Here is a 20436-nt window from a genome sequence, read left to right as displayed (position 1 = left end):
GCACTAAAGTTACATTTCCTGAGCTCTAGCTCCTTGGACTGTTCCCCATCTTTTATAAACATGTGCCATATTTGCCATTCTACACTTCTCTGGGATGTCCCATAAGCTCTTGAAGATAATTGTTAGAGAAGCAGAAATTTTGTCAGCAAGCTCTGCGAGTTCTCCAGTATGTTTCACTGGGTGCTACCAATTTGAATAATTCTACTTATCTAAATGTTGTTTAGCCTCTTCTTTTGCAAGTTCACCCTGCTTTTCTATTCCTTATTAAAACTGTGATAAATATCTAGTCCTAATTAACCTCGTTTTGTGATGACTGAGGCTGTTGAATACTTCGGGCATTGCTGCCCTTCTCCCTTGTGAGCTGCTGGACCTGTGCTTTCCTTTGTCCTCCTCTCGCTTTCCCTGTATTCCTCAGTGTCCACCCCACCCCTTGCTGTTTGTAACGCATTTTACAATCTGGCCATTCTGAATATAACATTACATACTATGGATGTGAGGACTATTGGAGAAAGATTGTTTTTCCTTCCTGAGGACCAGATACTGGAGTCAGTTACTATTAATATTATCTGACAACAGTATTGAAAACCAATGATGTCGGGTTTTGGCTGTAGTGTACCAGTGCTATATTGTTGCTTGATTACTTCAGCAGTATACATGAAATGGCGTATGATTGCTTTTTTGCAGGATGTTTTGAAATAGTCTTGATGTAACAATGGACTATATGAGGCAAAATTGAAGGATACAGGCAATACCTCTGGTATAATCATCTTCAGTCTTGCATCTTTGCTTTCAGCATCTGCTTTCAGGTCAATGAGATCATTTTGCGATCATGTTTTCCCTTGCACTCACCTCAAATAGCAATCTAGACATTAAGGATAGCTATTAAACAAGGTCATGTTGGAAAAATGATTTGGGCTTGTTGTTTTGTTTTTTTGTGGGTTTTTTTGTGTTGGTGTTTTTTGTTTTTTTTTTTTTTTTTAATTCTGGTAAGTTCCAAATGTCTATTCAAATTATAGAATTTCTGGACTCATTGAGAGTGTCCAGCAGCAAGGGGCAAACACATTTGCTAACAGCAAGTAGCCCGTCATTCAGCATGGTTGTGATTAAAGCTTAAAATGGTCTTGGATGCAATCTTTTGAACTCCAAATTATGGCTCACATGATAGATTGATGCAGAAAATGTTTACACTTCATTATGCTGTAAGATGATGGATAAGCTCGCAGCTGCATTTGATCAGTGAAGTGTAGGAACAGGTCAGATGAAGTAGCAGACGGAGCAGTTTGAGAAATGAGAATAGAAAGTTAATTGTGGCCAAGATTAATTTCCTTTATTTGACTATGTGGGAGAAGGGTTTGAAATTGTTTGGAAGGTGTTTCTAATTTCGGAAGACAATAATAGTCTTTAGCACTGCACATGACTTTAGGCACATAAATTTAATCTATAGATTTCAAAGCACTTCACAAACACAGTTGTTAATCTTTTTGCTCATCTTTGGAAGTGGAAGCACTGACAATTTAGAGAACTGTTACTTTGCCCCGACTTTTCCCATGAGTCCACAGCAGGTCTGATGCAGAGTCCTGCTGTCCCTGGTCAGCATATCCTCAGACCTCAGACACAGAAAGTCCACTCCCCAGCTTCTGTCATTGGAGAAAATTGTAAATGGGATCTCTTCTTCCAGGGGAATCCTTCTGAGTCCCAAGCGAATGGGCAGCATTGAAACCTATCTTAGGGAAACACCAGTTAATCGGCAACTTGTTTAAATAGCAGCACTACCCACAAATTGATGAAAGAGGGAAATCTGTCTGCATCCCAATGGAGGGACAGAGCAGTGTCTTTGACAACACCTTGGTGCTGTGTCAGGATGAGACGCCAGCACCTAACACCTAAACCAGTCTGATGGCGCCTTCCAGCCAGGTCTGGAGAGCTGGTGAGTCAGGACCTAGGAGTCATACACATACACCTGGCATGCAATTGCCTTTGTGCATCTGCTGTGTGCAGAACATATAGGCATTCGCACAAAAACACAGTGAAAAAAAAGAATAAAATGATTTCCCATCAGCTAGGTGGAAAACGGACAATTTCTGTGCTTTTTTTCTCAGTTATATATTGCCACCTTCTTGCTCTTAAACCTTGCAGAGTTCCCCACATGACACTGAAGTTCTTCATGCTCTGTTCCATAAGTGCATATGCAATGTCCAGTCATCCCGAGCATAATTTCCACTCCTCTGTAGCCTGTGATTCTCCATGGCCCTTAGGAATTACTGACTGATTTCTCACCCATTGAAAGAAAATCCTGTAGGCTTCAATGAGGCCAATACTTTTTTCCTGTGTCTCTGCCATTGTTAAGCAGAAGCTGTTTGGCTTTGGGTACCAAGTGTCTCATCACTCTGAATAAACTGCCAAAAGAAAGAAAAAAGAACACTTTTTTAATCATTTTAGTTCACGAGGAAATCTGGAGTCGTACACAGACCTTTCAGTTTTCTCAGTATGTGTCCTGTCAGTTTGTCTCCTCTGAGAGAGCCCAATTATGTATGTGTTGCAGTCATACTAGAAAACAGCCATTTCACAAAATAACTGATTTCACAATGTGATTGCAACATATTAAAAATACCATTTGCAGGATTTACAAATACTGACTGTTAACAGGGGCATTCATAGAGCAGATGGGCATCTTTTCAACCAGTGTTTACCAATTTGGGTACTTCACTGGCGAAGAGATTTTTTTAAAGTGGTGGGTAGCTGTGTGCCGATGTTAGGTAGGAGGATGGCTTTTCTTGAGTAATACAATCAGATGCAGTCCTAATCATGGCAATTAAATAGCACATCTCCTGGCACCTAGTACCGGTGCAAAAGCCGCAGATAATATTGTCAAAGCAACTGGAACTAGTGTGGGGCACAGATCCTGCACATGTTACATAGGCAAAATGGCAACGAAGTAAAGAGGAATTTTGACTGAACTCTGCCTCCTGTCATCACACGGCTTTGAAATCTGAAAACCTAAAGCTTGAGTCCAGTCATTCTCACTCATGCTCTGAATGGGAGAAAAAATGGGAAGGTAAATAATGGCATCTTCTCGTATAAACCTGATTTCTCTGCACACTTTGAGTTCCGTGCATTTAAACAAAGAAAGTGCAAAAAATATTCAGAATATTACTGTATCTAAGACATCCAAATTTTGAAAAATTATTGAAATAAGGTATTGCTATTGTTGTAATAACATCATATAACAAGTGTTTACAACATTGTTGTTATATGTTATTGCATCATATAACAACATAGTAACCTATATGATGTAATATACATGATGTAACTACGTATTACCTACTTCTACTATGGCACTTTTCATGCAGACATATCAACATGCCTTACAGAGAAGAGCAGTATTAGTATTGCTATTATAACTACTATTATCATTAGCCAACAAGAAATGTGCATGTCTGCAGAGTGCAGATGAACCCAATCAATGTATGTGTACAGAACGGAAATGCCTATAAATATTCATCTGAAATATTATTTCAATAGCAGATCACATACCAACAAAATTGAAGCGATTTTTATAAGGGGTGAGGGGAAATTATTTTCTACCAGTTTATTCACTTAGCATAGATGACTCTGGAGAAAAGGACAATGACCATGAAACTAGCATTTAAAGTGGTGGGTAGCTGTGTGCCGATGTTAGGTAGGAGGATGGCTTTTCTTGAGTAATACAATCAGATGCAGTCCTAATCATGGCAATTAAATAGCACATCTCCTGGCACCTAGTACCGGTGCAAAAGCCGCAGATAATATTGTCAAAGCAACTGGAACTAGTGTGGGGCACAGATCCTGCACATGTTACATAGGCAAAATGGCAACGAAGTAAAGAGGAATTTTGACTGAACTCTGCCTCCTGTCATCACACGGCTTTGAAATCTGAAAACCTAAAGCTTGAGTCCAGTCATTCTCACTCATGCTCTGAATGGGAGAAAAAATGGGAAGGTAAATAATGGCATCTTCTCGTATAAACCTGATTTCTCTGCACACTTTGAGTTCCGTGCATTTAAACAAAGAAAGTGCAAAAAATATTCAGAATATTACTGTATCTAAGACATCCAAATTTTGAAAAATTATTGAAATAAGGTATTGCTATTGTTGTAATAACATCATATAACAAGTGTTTACAACATTGTTGCTATATGATGTTATTGCATCATATAACAACATAGTAACCTATATGATGTAATATACATGATGTAACTACGTATTACCTACTTCTACTATGGCACTTTTCATGCAGACATATCAACATGCCTTACAGAGAAGAGCAGTATTAGTATTGCTATTATAACTACTATTATCATTAGCCAACAAGAAATGTGCATGTCTGCAGAGTGCAGATGAACCCAATCAATGTATGTGTACAGAACGGAAATGCCTATAAATATTCATCTGAAATATTATTTCAATAGCAGATCACATACCAACAAAATTGAAGCGATTTTTATAAGGGGTGAGGGGAAATTATTTTCTACCAGTTTATTCACTTAGCATAGATGACTCTGGAGAAAAGGACAATGACCATGAAACTAGCATCAATCTTCACATATGATTGATCATTTAATTGTAGTAGCCTTTCATGAAGCTAAATAATCGCTAGTTGATACAGAATTGTACTCAAGATTTACAGGGTAAACACCCATCACATTTTAGACATCACACAATAGCCCAAGATATAATTATCAGTTCATCGTTAGTATTGTTACACATATCACGTAGACACTGGAAATAAATCCCAAAATACCAAAACCTCAAGCAGAAGCCTAATTGAAATAAAACAACCTTCATATTCAGGTTATTGAGTAATTTAAAATTAGTACATTTAGCCACAACTCTTGTTCTGCATTTAAAATAGAAGCACGATCCGATGTTTTGGGGTAAATTATTATGTTGCGGTAAAGAAAAGTTGTCAGGATAATAAAATAAGGGAAGCAACAAAGAGGCAAACTCCAGCAGTGGTATTGCTAGACTATGTTATTAATTTTGGATTAGGTGTGAGTGATGGGTTTAACATTTACACTAGAGATCAGGGTGGAAGGGTTCCATCCAATTCTTCTTTATCAAAAAATGGCCCCCTTTATGACCTCTCTGAAGAGCGATATGTGAACAATTTATAGCTAAATTATATGAAGCTGCTAAAGCTCTGGCAAATAACAAAGGTTGTTGGCAATGATAAGTTGCAGTACGCAGCAGAGAAATCTTCCTTGTCCAGATTTTACCACCATTTAAAAAAAAAATGTTGGAAAAAACTTTAGAGAAATGAGGAATATGTTTGAGAGCAGAGCAAGTGATTACCTTGTTCAGCCAAAATCTTGCCCAGAATGCAGTTGGTAACCATCTGCCTTCGTACCATTTGTCTGTGGCTCTGGCTGTGCCTGACCTACATGTGACACTTCTGAGCAGATGTGTATCAGGATACAACAGATGAGAGAACGTCAGCCCCTGCCAAAAGGACTCCACACATATTGGGAAGGATGAATACCAATAAATCAGGATCAGATGGGATGTGTTGTATGGCTTTTTCAGAGTTGAGAAACAGTTGAATTGTTTTATCTATTAAATTAATTGATACAGGATTTAATAGTAATATGCCCTCCCGCTGTATTTGTCTTAAGCGGTAACATAACATTTGTGTCCACCCAGGACCTTTTATTTTCAGGGCATTAAAGAATGAAACACAGGCCTGATGCCTGGAAATCAAAATCCACTGAAACGACATTAATTCCATCCTATTACCTCCCACTTACCTTCTATTCATACTTCATTTAACTTGTATGAGTGAGTGACTGAGGCGCAGTATCAGAGTTCACAGGCTCCGAGTACATATTTAAGGTGTTTCAGGAAGTGGATAAGGGAGGGGGAAGGGGATACATGGAAGGATTAAACACAGATGAACTGAATGCACGTGTGTTGGAAGGGGGGCTCAGAATATACACACGACAGCCGAAACAGGAGAAGTGCTCTGCTGTCAACAAGCACCACGTGGAAAAGGAGATAACCTTGTGCTCAGCTAGTATCCCATATCTGTCTGATACAAAGCAGCCCGTACCTCTTCATTTAAGTTATGGAAGACGGCATTTTGTGGTAGGCATTTGCCACTTGGAAGAGGTGTTGCATTTGGTTGGCCAAGGACAGCTCACCGGTAGGAGTTTTTGAGGGACAGGATCCCTGGTGTTAAGAATCACAGTTGGGCTATGTATGGGACTGAAACTTCAATTTCACTGTCTTTCAGTATTAGCTTCACAGTTCTACAAAGTTCTTCTTAATGTAGCAGGGTCTTTAATTGTTACAGTGTCTTTTAATGAAGCTTCATCTAAGGATCTGTTTACAGCTGGACAATGCCTCATTAAAAATACTTTGTATGGTAATTTCTTTATACAAAGAATGAAAATAGTTTTCTTGTCTAATATCTGGGTGTCCTACATCCTCCGTGAATTTATCCCAGGCAAATCAAAACCATTTGTATCAGCTGGATACACGATACAGTTAGCTACATGATTTTAAAAAGGAATGCCAGAATTTTTCTCAAAGAAAACAAGTGGGCAAAAAACAGAATCAAAATTGATGAGAAAATGGAATACACTTGATTTATTAAGTGTGCACACATCTTTTCAAAGACAGCTGAATAAATTTAGAACAGAGGGATTTGTCGCCTTTTTTGTATTATTGCAATTATTAATACCAATAGTATTAATTTAGCTCAATGTTATTTTAATCCCAACATGTTTTCAGAATCAGAGATAAGTCTTAGATGTCCTTGAATGTACATGAAAGCTGTGCATTTGGAAATAACATGTTTTCCCTCATACTGACTTCCCCTCTGCATTAATATGCTCTCACAGCTCCCTGCATTTCCGCCTCCCAGCTCAGTTTTGCACCCATCGCACAATTTACCGAGAGCCACAAATCTAAACGCTGTGCTCTGAACGGTGACTACTTCAGTAAATTATGTTACGTTATAGTAAGCTGAATTAGGGATCTTGCCCCGAAAGATACAGTTTCCAGGGCCACCAGGTTCATGTGTGCTCTCACAGTCCTTCCCCAGCGAGGTACAGGAACCGAGGACCGATATTTCTCTCTATGCCTATGTTCAAAGAGTAGAAAAGAGCTTTTCAAATCGTGCTGTGTGGTTCACACCCTCTTGATCTCTCTGAGTGCTGGCTGGTCACGCGGTTCTGGTTTATCCTTTTTGTTAATGGACGGTTAATACGCAGCTAATACTTGAGTAACACTGCTGGTACCTGCCCCCAGCCGGTCAAGTGGCTATTTCCCAGGGGCTTAGCTCATACGGATGGTGGGGTGGGAGGAATTACCATGTTTCATTCAAAATTCCCAGCTACCTTGCAGTTGAGACAGGACCTCCTGCAAAATTTTAATTCTGCGTTTTGACGAAAGCGACAAGGCCTTCTAATTAACTTGGTGTTTAAAGTGAGTAGCAGCAATTTGTGGAACCCAGTAATAAAATTACGTAAAAATGACAGTCTTTTAGACGGAGCAAGGAAAAATTGTAATGCTTTCTTCTGCACTAATGATTCGAGAGGTATAGCTAGACTTTCGGGAATAAGGCTACATAAATTAATTTTCATGTGGTTTTTATTGTTGTAATCTTCTTGTAGGTTTTCATTATAGCATTTAAGCTTCAAGATTTCGTTAAAATCACAAAACAATAGATTAACCTCAGCACTAGAGAAATAACCCTTTTCTGTTTAGTAGGCTAACTCTTCTCTTGTTTGGAGTAATACACACAGAGAAAGCAGAGCCTTATCCCGCCAGAAAATGTTTGACCAAACCTCAGCAAACATTGCCAAACTGTCTAAATGGTCCCAGCAAAGTATATTGCCCTCGATATTTTATGGAATTAGTGCCAGACAGTAATTCCTGATCTGATTCAGAGGGTGCAATTCACCTCACCTAAATGTAGGCATCTACGAAGATGTATCCATCAGAGCTATTCTCCTACCCACTTTTTTTCTTATCAGCAGAGAGAAATGAGCCCTTCTCCCTTGTGATTCATCTTGTCCTAAGGTAATCATCCAAACCAGATCAGATGATGACTCATGAACTAGAAATGCATGTTTCTATCCATTAGTCTAGGAAGGGAACCCTAGTCTAGCTCAGGTGGAGCCATCTACCTGGCAGATGCCTCAGGTTAGGTGAGATGAATGCTATCAAGTGTCTCTCCAGTGTTTCTATGTCCTTGGTAGAGTAGACAGGAATAATTTGTCATAAAAGAGGAAGTCTGCATTCAAAACAGGATCTTCCCATGTAATAGTTTGCTACAGGGCACGGTGTCTTTCTTTCTGGAAGGAAGAACTGAAATAGGGCAGCTTCTCCTGCAGTGACAAAACATAAAAGACAGAAGTGGTCTCCATAAAAATTTAGGGATGCAGTGAAATTGCATGCTGCTGCTCTAACAAAAGATCCATCTTTCTGTATTCCAGGAAGAAACAAAAGGAAACCATTGCAGCACCATTCAGAACAAAGATCCTCCGTACCCCTCTCAGCACTCTACTTGTTTGGGGGGCGGTTGTCAGGGATTTGTGTTATCTGAGTGAGTGGGAGGAAAAGAAACAACAACAAGACATTTAAAACTGATTAATAAATTCCAGGTGTGTCTTTGAAGAATACTAAAATACTCTTATTTCCTTTTGTTTACAGTATATATCCTATTCTAAAATAGATCTGATGGGAAAAACAGAGCGTACCTCCATATTTATTGCATTTCTGCAAATGCGTCTGTATTTATTACTGGCATCTGCTATTGGTGACAGCTCTTGAGTGGAATCCAAAAGTCCTGAATAACACTTGGCTTTCTTTATTATGGTAAAAAAATTGCTTTTGCAGGCTCACAGCAATTAGCAGGAAGATTGTATTTTGTTCTGCATGCCCTTTACTAGCAGTAATCCAATATTGAATTGCCTCAGAGGGTCTCAGCAATAACTGGGTCAAACTCTCTCATAACTCTTTCCGCTTGACCTGGAAAATCGACACTACCATAGGAGTGCAGAGTATATATGTATACTGTCGAAACACCACGTGTATTTCAATCTTGCACTCAGTCCTCCATTTATTCACCTTCCTTTTATGATTTATTTGAAGTTTCTCCATACCTCAATTTTTTTCCAACCTATTTAGCCTCTAGATAAAGACCACTTAGCTGCTAGCAGAAGCAAAATTCATCTTCACGCAGCATTTATACTGAGCATGTTCTAATTAAGTCAGTTAAAGTAGCTATCTGCAATTCAGCATGTCTGAACAGCTCTCCATTCATCAGTGATCTCCTGTAAACATTTAGGACATCTTGACCTTGACTAGCTGTGAGTGTAGAAAATACAACATGACTGAGGTTCACGGGCTGCTTCTTGGCAGTTGGGTGGCAGTGTTTTAGGCTGCTACTCCAAGTTATTCCCAGCCATGAGTGCAAAGAGCCAAGAGGAACAAGGGCAGCTCATGGAGACCACACTGATGTCCCATGGCAGGAACAGGATGACAGGTGGGGGGAAGCTCTCGATGGGGTTGGAGATGTGATGTAATACGCTGTAGAGTGTCCGTCACTCACACAGGAAACTAAGTAAACCATATTTTTCGTCTGTGTAAATGAAACATTTTCTCACTTGATTGTGCAGAAATCCAGTATTTTAAAAGTAGGCCCAAATTCAACTGGCAAAATCTTCCTTCACCTGCACCTGTTTGTTTTTTTTTTCTTTTTAGCAGACTCTCAGAAGCTGGTGTACATACCATCAAGGTTTCTTCATTATCACAGTCTGAATGTTTCACTGCTTCTATCTACAACACCCATAAATATTTTCCAATTTGGAAAGTCCGTACATAAATGTAACATTTTAGTAAATTTTAATATCCAGGCTTTTGAACCAGCAGAACAGGTTATACTGAAAAACGGGTGGTTTGCATGCGTGAAACCATGACAGAGAAGGAAGTATCACTGCTCATGTTACCATGTTTTGCCCAAAGTCCAGAAATAAAAGCAATCCTAGAATATGTGAAACCCAGTTCATATTCCTATCACAACCAGAGTGGATGTGAACCTACATTTCTTGCTTCCCCGGAGTGCCTAAACACCAGGCTGTGTAATATAAGGATGCTCCTGTCAACACCACTCCTCTTCATACCTAAAAGGTTATTGGGGCAGGAACTGGTGCCCTGGTATTACTAGTCCCAGATGAATGCCCTGACCTCTGCTCCATCCATCTTTCTCTCCTTGTCTGCCTCTGGCTCAATTTATATTTAACCACTGAGCTTTTGTATAAAACAAGCACTACATTCTTTACTTCCTTCCCTGCGTTTTGAATGCTGCCTGTACTTTGCACTTCATTTCATGAGGGATTAAAATGCTTGAAATACATTTGATATGTTTTCCTTCAGCCTGAAGTGATAATTGTTGTCATTTGCTTCTACAAGAGAAATTTTTTAAAGTTTTAATTTTGGCTCAAGGTTCACAGCTGCTGTTTTTAAAATTTTCGGTTTGAGAGATGAACTGAAGAATGATTTTTTTTAAAAAATCCTAATTTCTCTTTGTTCTATTCATTATACTATCTGCTGTCAACTGCCTTGAGGTTTGGTAAGGTTTCAGACACTGAATGTCCTTGCCAGTGGAGACTAAGCTTAATAATTTAACAGCGTTTTCAGTGTTCAAAGCCAGAAGAGTTTGAGCTGTTAAGCCTGCTGGTTGTAGTTGCACAAAGTCCTATTACACAGTGTAAAATGCTCATAATTTCCAATCTGTTAAAGCAGTCTCTTTGCATTCTGCTCTTATTCCCTGATGTTAAAAAAAAAGGTGCTAATTAAGCAGAATGAGTTCAACTTCAGTTTTATTTAAGGGAATTTTGCTTAAATTTATCAAAAACTACCCCAGACAAAAACTTTGGAGGTGAGGTAAAGTAAGGTAAATTTTAACTCTCAAGGAACGGATAGAGATATAATCAGGAGCTTATTATGACCTAGATATTTTTGGCAATCATATATAGATAGCAGATAGGTTTTCTGTATGTCATCCCTCTAGCAAAAGACAGTTGAAGGCAGGTGGATTTTATAATCCTATCCTTACTCTTGTCCATGAAAGCTAAGGATCACAGTGAACAAAACATATTTTTCACACAGGGAAATCACAGTAAGATACTTCCTCTAGCAGCATGCTTTCCCTCTCCTCCATTGGCTAAGGATACATCTCCCCCTGAAGGGGTGAAGTTAGGAAACAATGGGGATCCAGAGAGAGGTAGCAGCTTCAGGCTCTTCGACAAAGAAGTCCTGATGAACATCCTGTGCTTTGCCTATTTTTATCTCTTTTGTGCTCAAAAACTTCATAAAAGGCCCTATTAACCTTCAGTATAAGAGCAGCAATAGGCAGGAAATGAAGGTTTGATGACATTTGGCTAAAGTTATGACCAGCCTTGTGAGGTGTGGGGACCTGGGATGAAAAGTGAGGTTTATATGCATTCATAAAATGAACACACATGCATTCATAAAATGAACACACATACATATGAAGCCAAAAAAAAACCCTCACTGACAACTATTTGCATAAGTGGGGGTTTTTTTAACAGAAAGAAGTGATGTGATTATGCTTTTGATCTTACTGACAAATAAAGACTTTGGATAGCATCCCCTAAATGCAGTAAGAAAATAGCAAAAAAAAAAAAACGCAGAAGAAAAAGGCTAGATGAGGAAGACATGGTGCTACCTGGAGGCCTGTTGCTGGTGAAGGTGATATTTTCTGCTGCCCGGGTGGCTGAGGCCACATCTAGGGCATGTACAACTGGCTATTAGGAAATCAGTGTCCTGGTGTCCATGTTAGGGACTCTTGCCATCTGAGAAGCCCTGTGTTGCCCCAGCATCTCCAGCTGGTCTTCCAAAAGCGCACAGCTCTTCAGCAGCCCTGTGTGATGTCTCCCAGCCTTATATTTTCTAACCATCCACATGCTTCCAACAGTATTAGACACTTGTATTTAGTAATAGGCTTCTAGAGAGGCCTAGACTGCCACCTCCATGGAGACCCCAAAACGTAGGGGTCCTCACCAAGAGTCCAAACCTACCCCAATCCTTAAGCAATTTTGATGAAGCTAACGAAGAACCGCAAGATGTTAAGGAAGCTAATACTGGTTATAAATTAAAGGGAATCCTATTTGACAACTAAATCCTATTAAAGTAAGCAGGTGGATTACAAACAGCATGGCTGATAATGAAATGGGCATGTGGAAAATATTGTGTAGGTCAAAAACAAGCGCTCACAGAACAAGTCTTAACACAGGATGAATGTTAAGGCCTATTAACAGTTCAGTTCAGTTATTGTGGTGGCTGGTACTGCACATGATCATACTGGAGAAATGACATGGCAGACAAAGCAACTAGTCCTTGTATATGCCTTATTTGCCTTGCAATGGCAGGAGCCTGACCATTAGTCACCAAGGGTAGGATTCATCAGACATCCGTAGTGCAGACATCTGTGTGTGATCTGGTCACCCTATATTATAAACTGACATGCCAAGAACACAAGTCCCCTCAATTGTTTTAGATATTTCCCTCAGGGTGAGAAGAAAGAGGCCCTACATGTGCCTGTTCCTCTCCAGCAGCTATAGTGGGTGGCCTGCTGAGGCGGGCAGAGTGGCCCCACCCAGAGCTACCTGTGTGCTGCACAACCTGGTGACCTCTTGCACTGGCGAACACCAAATCCAACAGGACTGTGAAAATGCAGCTGGAGAATTCAACTTTTATGCTAAAAAAGGAGATCTCACAAAAGGTTGAGGTTACTGCCTGCGTATTTTGGACTCCTGGCTCTCAATCATAGAATCATAGAATGGTTTCGGTTGGAAAGGACCTTGAAGATCATCAAGTTCCACCCCCCCTGCCATGGGCAGGGACACCTCCCACTAGACCAGGTTGCCCAAGGCCATGTCCAGCCTGGCCTTAAACACCCCCAGGGATGGGGCCTCAACAACCTCTCTGGGCAACCTGTTCCAGTGCCTTACCACCCTCAAAGTGAAAAATTTCTTCCTAATGTTTAATCTAAACCTGCCCTCTTCCAGTTTATATCCATTCCCCCTCGTCCTGTCACTACATGTCCTAGTAAAAAGTCCTTCCCCAGCTCTCCTGTAGGCCCCTTTTATGTACTGGAAGGCTGCAAGAAGATCTCCCCGGAGCCTTCTCTTCTCCAGGCTGAACAGCCCCAACTCTTTCAGCTTCTCCTCATAGGAAAGGTGCTCCAGCCCTCAAGAACTGCCTATGCTAGGTAAGCAGATCTGCTAAGTGTTCACTGAGCCTGCACTGATCCAACGAGCTCAGGCCTTGAGCACACAGCTCTGGTTTGTTGTGGTACCATGGCCACGATATTTCACGGTGCTGGGAGGGAGAGCATCCTCACCAAGGTGCAGTGCCATGCAGCCCTGGCTGTCCTGTGCTGAGGACCTGAACTTGTGCCACCACCCACAGCTCTGTGGTACAGTGTGGACGGGATGGTTTGCTCGGTGGTACCGTGCTCTCACAAGCTTTACAGGCACCATCTGTCACAAACTATGTCCCCACCACTGAGTGAAATCCAAATGCCACCTCCAAGCCATCAGAAAAAAACCAAGCAAACCCAAACCCCAGCAGCCTGACATTTTTACAACATCCCCACTTAAGAGCGTGTGGCAGTAGACGAAAGGCAGCCCTAGCAACTGGTATTAAAGCAAAGGGACACTTGCAATGCTGTGGGAAAGGAAGACAGATGGGATGTCTCACTGTGAAAGTGCCCTGCTATGACAGAGCACAGCCTTTTCACCGAGACAGCCACAGACATCGGATGCTGAGGAGGAGGAGGAGGAGTTACAGTCAGCGAAAGGGAAGTTACTTAGTGCGCTAGAAGATATTCGCTATATTATTTTCTCTCTCTGTATGCACAGAAACCAATGTTATGGGAGAAATTCTTTCTGGCAGATTATCTACTTTCCAAACCAACAGAGGTTCAACAAAGACTGAAATAAATCCATAATGTGTGTACTATCTATCTACGTTCCAAATCAATATTAGAGATAGGCTACCAGTGTGAAAAGCCAGAGATCCAGGCCAGAGATGCATGCAGTATTACAGGGACGGAGAGAAATCTATACGCTCAGTGTATTTATCTACATTCTAAGCCAATATTAAAGCTAGTTTAGTCATGTGAAAAATAAGTACTACATAGTTCAGAGGGGGAGAACACATCAATAGCTGCACCGTGGAGACGTGTGCTAAATAACAAAGATCGCCTTCATGCCATGCCTATCTAATGCATCTGTATTGTGAAGAGAAATTCTACAGTCCCCCAAATACTCAAGTTAAGCAGTCTTTTTTGAAAGAAGGGTATTTATGCTTTCGGTTGATTTTCTTCCGACCTTCATTAGGAGCTGCTAAAAGTTACTCTCTCGGTGCTCTCCCTCCACCTTGGTGTTTTCTACATCCTTCATCATGGTAGTGGGTGGCCTTGCTAAACCCGAGGAGAGCAGCGCTGCCGTGTCTCCACAGGGACCAGCCCTTCCCTCCGTTGCTTGCCTCCTTCCCCCCGTGACCGGTGGTGGCTTCCTTTCTCCACAGCTTGCTGCTTGCCCTGCCTTCACTCCTTTTTACTCCTAACTGTTGAGCTTGACCGTTTTGCAGCACACAAAAAAAGAGGGGCGGATGAAGTCTGATCCACCGTATCCAACTCTCTGGGATTTGTTCGTTTAATAGTAATACCTGCTCCTTTTGCCAGCCGTCACAGCGGCACAGCTGGCATAGGTCTTCTCCTTACGCAAGGCTTGCCCGGTCCCCGGTTTTGCTATGGCTGACCCTTGCACCCCTCGCACACACGCCGGCTTATTGTCTGCTCGCACAAAGGCTGCGAGCGCCAGCCTTGCACAGGCTGCCCTGCCCTGCTGTTCTCCTTTATCCCTCCTCTGCCTTTGCAGGCGTTTTTTTTTCTTTCAGCTTATCAGCACCAGGAGGGGCCGGCTGAGCTGAGCCCTCACGCTTTTCTATGACTGCACTCTCAACCCCATCACCACCTGTCTCTTTCATAAATTAATCCAAAATCAATCAATAACTCAATCAGATAAGCCACGTCCCTTGCTTTGCACACACATTTATCTTGCTCTGATTAATATCCCAACAATGAGTCACCAGTCGTTTAGCCTAATTTTGGGAACTCTACAATAGACCGGCCTGTTCTGCAGCTCACCGTTTATTTTCCATGTCAACAAAAGAGCTGTTTCTTTAGAAAAGGAAAATGCCCCAATGCCCCACTTAACATATTCCAGTGCTGATGAACTATTATCTCCAAATAAGGCCCCTCCTTATCAAAATAATGTTTAATATGAGCATTTGAGGGCTGCTGACCAGAGTACAATCTTGTGCAGTATCAGTAAAGCGCAGCAAATCTGTAAGGGAAAGGCGTATTCAAGCAGCCCTGGGAATGTTGTATGTAGATTTTGTTGAGTATCTGATCTGGGCTTGGACTTGATAAAACTGGCACTTGCTAAAGATTCGGATGCGGCTCTTCCCTCTTTGCCTCTAAAATAGTTCTTCTGCATGTATGCAAATGAAGGTAATCAAACACCACTGTCTGCATGGCTCCTCTAAAGCCTTTTTACAATGAATTTCTTCCTGAGAGAACTGTCATATCTGTTGGCTGGTAATGTTGCAGCTGTGAAGCCAGCAAAACTGATACCAAAATTACAGGAGAACAGATGCTTGTTTTTATAAGTGCGGGGAGATGTGGTGATTTTTTGTCAAGAGCTGTAGGTAACAGGCAGGTAGCAGTTCATGTTTTCTGCCATAGACACTGTAGATAATGACAGGGAGAAGTGTGGTTTTGGGAAGTGCCAGACTCACTGTTGGAAATGTGGTGGTGAAGAAAACATGCACCATTTACATGTGAGCAACATCTTTTTGTTCCAAGTACGTTTTCTGCTATCTACCTTATGTGACCATATATTGCTGAAGACAACTCATTTTTAGTTTCTTTTGGAAGGCGTATGATGGCTTAATGCACAGGACTGAGATCTAAGCTCCCGGAGAGCAATTTCGTGTCAGGTTCTCATACTTGATGCCTCTGTGGCTTTGGGTGCGCCTGATCCTACAAGGTGCTCGGCATTGTGCAAGGCCCAGGTCCCAGTCCACCGAAGCTCTTAAACATATCATTAATTTTTAGTCCCTTTGACTTCAGTGACTAAACTGCTTAGCTGGATTCACTCCTAGGCACTTAATCTTCCTACTTGAATTTCAACATTAGCAAAATGATGATAATTCTTTCTTTAATATAGAGGGATACGGCGAGCATTAATTAGTTAATATATGTGGAGTGCTTTGGAGATATAAAGGCTATCTAGATGTTAATTTATGCAGATAGTGGAAGAAGTAGAGGGAAATAATTGCTGTCTCTCACCTGTGCAGGGTTTCAGAACAGCATTCATTCCCTCACCAGCTGAAGAACAGAAACTAAGCGCTGAGACAAGCCCACGCTTAGGAGACACTCGGAGCGCGCTTATCAGATTTAACACACTTTCCCATTTAAGGGAATGCAATCAGCTCGGTATTTGCATTTCCCTTGCAAATGAGCTTCACTGACTCCTTACGGCTGGCTTTGCACTAGCTGCTTCTCATCTCTCAGTGCTGTGATAGCAAACTGCCTCAGCGCTGTAGCATGCTTTCATCTACCGTGTATCTATATTTAATTATGAACCTGGCAAGGAGACTCCAGCGCTGGTGACTGGCGGATTCTCACCCCTTCCTGCTTTGAGATGCTGAATTTGGGCCATGTGAGATCTTGTTTTGGCCAAGTCCTTATCTTGGATCTATAGATAAATAAATAAAGCACATAAAAGGGACTGGTTTATCTCACTTCATTTTAAGTCGGTCATGCGAGGTTTGTGTTTGAACAAGTACTGTAAAGTGGCTTCGGTGAAGATGCCCTTGCCGTTGGCTCAGGAGGCCTGTGAACAGTATTGTTATCTCTCCAAAACTGGAAAGCCACAGCGGCCCCGAGATCCCTTTCCCACCTGACAGAAGTAATAAAACACTATAGACCGTAAAGCCAGCCCTCTCCTTTTATCAGTAGGAGAAAAACTGAATAGCAGAGTCTTCAGAGTTTCCCTTGGGTCGTGCTCCCGGGATTTCTGCCTGGCATCTCAAACCCACCCTCTCTGGCTGCCCTGTGGGTCCCATCATTCTTCCACTGGGAAACTATTTTCCCAGCTGAAAATGGAGAGCGAACGTAAACGTTAGGTGTGATACTCAGCTCTCTACCTGCCTGTTGACCTAAGCCAGGGAGGAAGAGACCTAAACAGGGCTAAATAAAGAGTAAGAGAAATAAGACTCTGGGTAAATCCCTTGGAGATCCAAATCTCAAGACACTGTTTCTAATCCTGATGGAGGTAAGCCTGAAAATGCCTGCTGCCTGTCAGCTGGGAAACAGCTTGAAACGTGAGGCTGGGGGGCAGGTCTGCCCCGTTCATCCGGCAGGATCCCTCCTCTACGTGGGAGTGAGGGGTCATGGGCCCAGAGGGGGGTCCTGGCACCTTCCTGGGGAAGCCTAGAGGTACCACAGGCACCAGAGGGGTCTGGCTGGGGGGACACAGGCTGCAGTGAGAGCCTTTCATACATCTCTGGGCAATGTGACAGCTCTACTGAGTTGCAAAGATCGTTATAAAATGCACCTTAAATAAAGCCGCTACTGCCTGGAAAACGTTGCTGATATGCCAGAACAATAGTGTATGAAATTTCAACAGCAACCATATGTACCCATACACTCTGATTTACATCTTCTCTTTCACTAATGAAACACCATCAAGTTTTATTGCTAGTGAACTTGTTGATAATGGAAAACAAACACTCTGGATGAAAATGAAGAGAATAAGTTTTTTCTTTTTCTTCCTTGCTTACAAATGCACGTTAGGTTCTGAATTAATTTTTGTTCGTTCCTAAGGTGAATGGCAGCTATCCAAAATTACATTGCTAATGCAGAGAATGTATGAATCTTCTGACTGATACGTTGTGACTTTATGGCAATTTGCATCTTGCCAGGAAGAAGGCTATCACCAGTGAGGTAATCGGCACCCAGTTCGTGGAGATAACAGCCATACGTCAGAGATTACTGCTTACACCAGAATTTCACCTGTGGACGGCTCTGCTGACTGTTAGCAAAATTAAGTTTACAGTTCCTGAGCGTAGGACTTTGTTCAAATATTTAAATGCAGCAGACAGAGCTTACAACTTTAAAAACTTTATGTAAAAATCCATATAGTAACACCATAGGAACCTGCCAGTTAGTGTTTGCATTACAGCAAACCCATTACAGTGCTACAATAAACCAATTTTTCTTAAAATTTACTGCTGGCTCATAAGAAGGAAAATATTTCAGAATTTTTTTTTTCTTCCCTTTTTTTTTTTAGCACAGAAGCTGTACAAAATTCAGTTGTGTATTTTGTTTGCGCTATGGTATCACCCATCGGCTCTGCTTGAGGTTGCTGGATCCAATGCAAACAGAAACGAATCAAATCGGAGGCAATCAAATCCAAAGAGAGAGTAATCAGAAATCAGAGGCGGTCTGTGCCTTGCAGAGTTTGCACTCTTGGAAGGTAAGGCAGACACAGCAGAGAGAGAAAGAGGGAGAGGCGGTAGTGCTAGAGAGGGGGAATCCATGTAATAGTGGAGGAGCGGTGGCACAGAGAGATGAAATGACTTTGGTCAAGGTTACACGAGAAGCCTGAGCAGAGCTGGGAAATGAGGCCAGAGCTCCTGAGACCCTCAACCACCAGGCAATCCTTCCCACTCTCTGCATCTCCTCTCTTTCTCTTCCTCTCTTTTTAAGGCAGAAAACACTTTGGCTGAACATCTGCAGTTCCCCAAACTCCTTCTGTTGTTTCCCATTCTGGGATTTTGAAGCCAAACAATCCCCTCTTTATCTGGGCTCACCCTCACGTAGTCTGCCTCTGTTCGACAGGTTTATTTCCAGGCACCGTCCTGATGATAATCATCACAGTGAGCTTGTCAAAGCAGGGATGACACACTGACAATTGACTTGGCTCAGTTTCTCTGCCTGAGCTAGTAAACAAATATTATCATTGCAGATGTGAGAAGGAACTGGGTAGTCTCCTGTTAGGTAGCATGCAAGTCCCCACCATGGAGAGTCATGCCTTTTGCAGCCTTCGCGATTTCTAAAATCCAATTTAAACGTCCATGTGTGGGACAGGCAGCCAGGAAAAGCAGCCGGTACTTTGGATGGTGGGGGGACACACATCATCCAGCATGGGACGAATACTCCCAGCTCCGTTCATCCCTGCGGTCTCTCCCATGTTCTGCAAGCCACAGCCAGGGCACAGATGAGCAGCCAGCAGCAGAGCGAAGGCGTCCAGTTCTGGTTGACCGGCTGAGCGGTGACCGTGTCGTGGTGCAAGTGGAGGAGGAGCAGCAGCCACAGCTGGGCAGCTTGAAACTGGGGGCAGCTGAGTGAAGCTTGACGGGTCTAGGGCTGGCTGGGAGCAAGTCCGCGCTACCACCTGATGCATGGCAGCGATATCGGAGCAAGACGTCACCCAAGCCAAGCCATCTTGCAGATGGCTTCTCGGCTTAGCTAAGCAGTTCGGGGGGAGCGATGCGGTAACGTAATTACAGTGATGCTGTGATCAAAGCTGTGTTGCACCACAGAGACGTACCAGCTGGTAGCCCTGAGAGCTCCAGCATGGCACGGCATGCATTGGATATAGAGCAATCCCTGTCTTGCAGAAATGCATATGTATGCATGTATAAATGATGCTGCTATGGAGCAAAGCCTTGCAAGCACTGTACAGGCAGCCAACGCAGCTCTGGATCCCAAGCCGTGCAGGTGGTGCGGTGATGTTGCAACATTCGCTTTTGGGATAATTAAAGGCACCAAACCTTTCAACAGCTTGCAAGTGACTGCAGAGAAAGCCTTTAGGATTTGTGTTACTCATGTATTCTAAATGCTAGGGGTTGTGGAGGATCAGCTCAACTAGAAAGGCAAGGTGTTCCCAAGTCGGGGGGAAAAAAAGGCATTCTGAATAGGGCTAGATAATATACGAGAGCAGAAAAAAATATGTTTACTTGAATTAACAACCTAAAATCATGTTGAGGAGGGAGGCAGGAAAAGCTGTTTACTTCTGAATGCCACATTAGCAAACCTCTGTGAGGAGCGTTGTGTGCAGGTTTGTTATTGATATTTGCAGTGGAGATGCTGAAGGATGTCAAAGCAAGGACACCAACTGATCCAAGATTGAAAACTAGTGGAAATGAGGCCCAGGACAGAGACCACAGTGCTTGGCTCCAACGACTTTTGGATTTCATCTTCTGCCAGTCAGTCACTGAGGGGGTTCAGCCACATCTTGGCCAGCCTGCGTAAGTACTTATGGATGGAAAAGGTACCTCATGGGGAAG

The sequence above is a fragment of the Charadrius vociferus genome, unplaced genomic scaffold (genome assembly GCF_000708025.1).
Source record: "Charadrius vociferus isolate BGI_N301 unplaced genomic scaffold, ASM70802v2 scaffold92, whole genome shotgun sequence".
Lineage (NCBI taxonomy): Eukaryota > Metazoa > Chordata > Aves > Charadriiformes > Charadriidae > Charadrius > Charadrius vociferus.
This window is presented reverse-complemented; position numbering follows the sequence as displayed.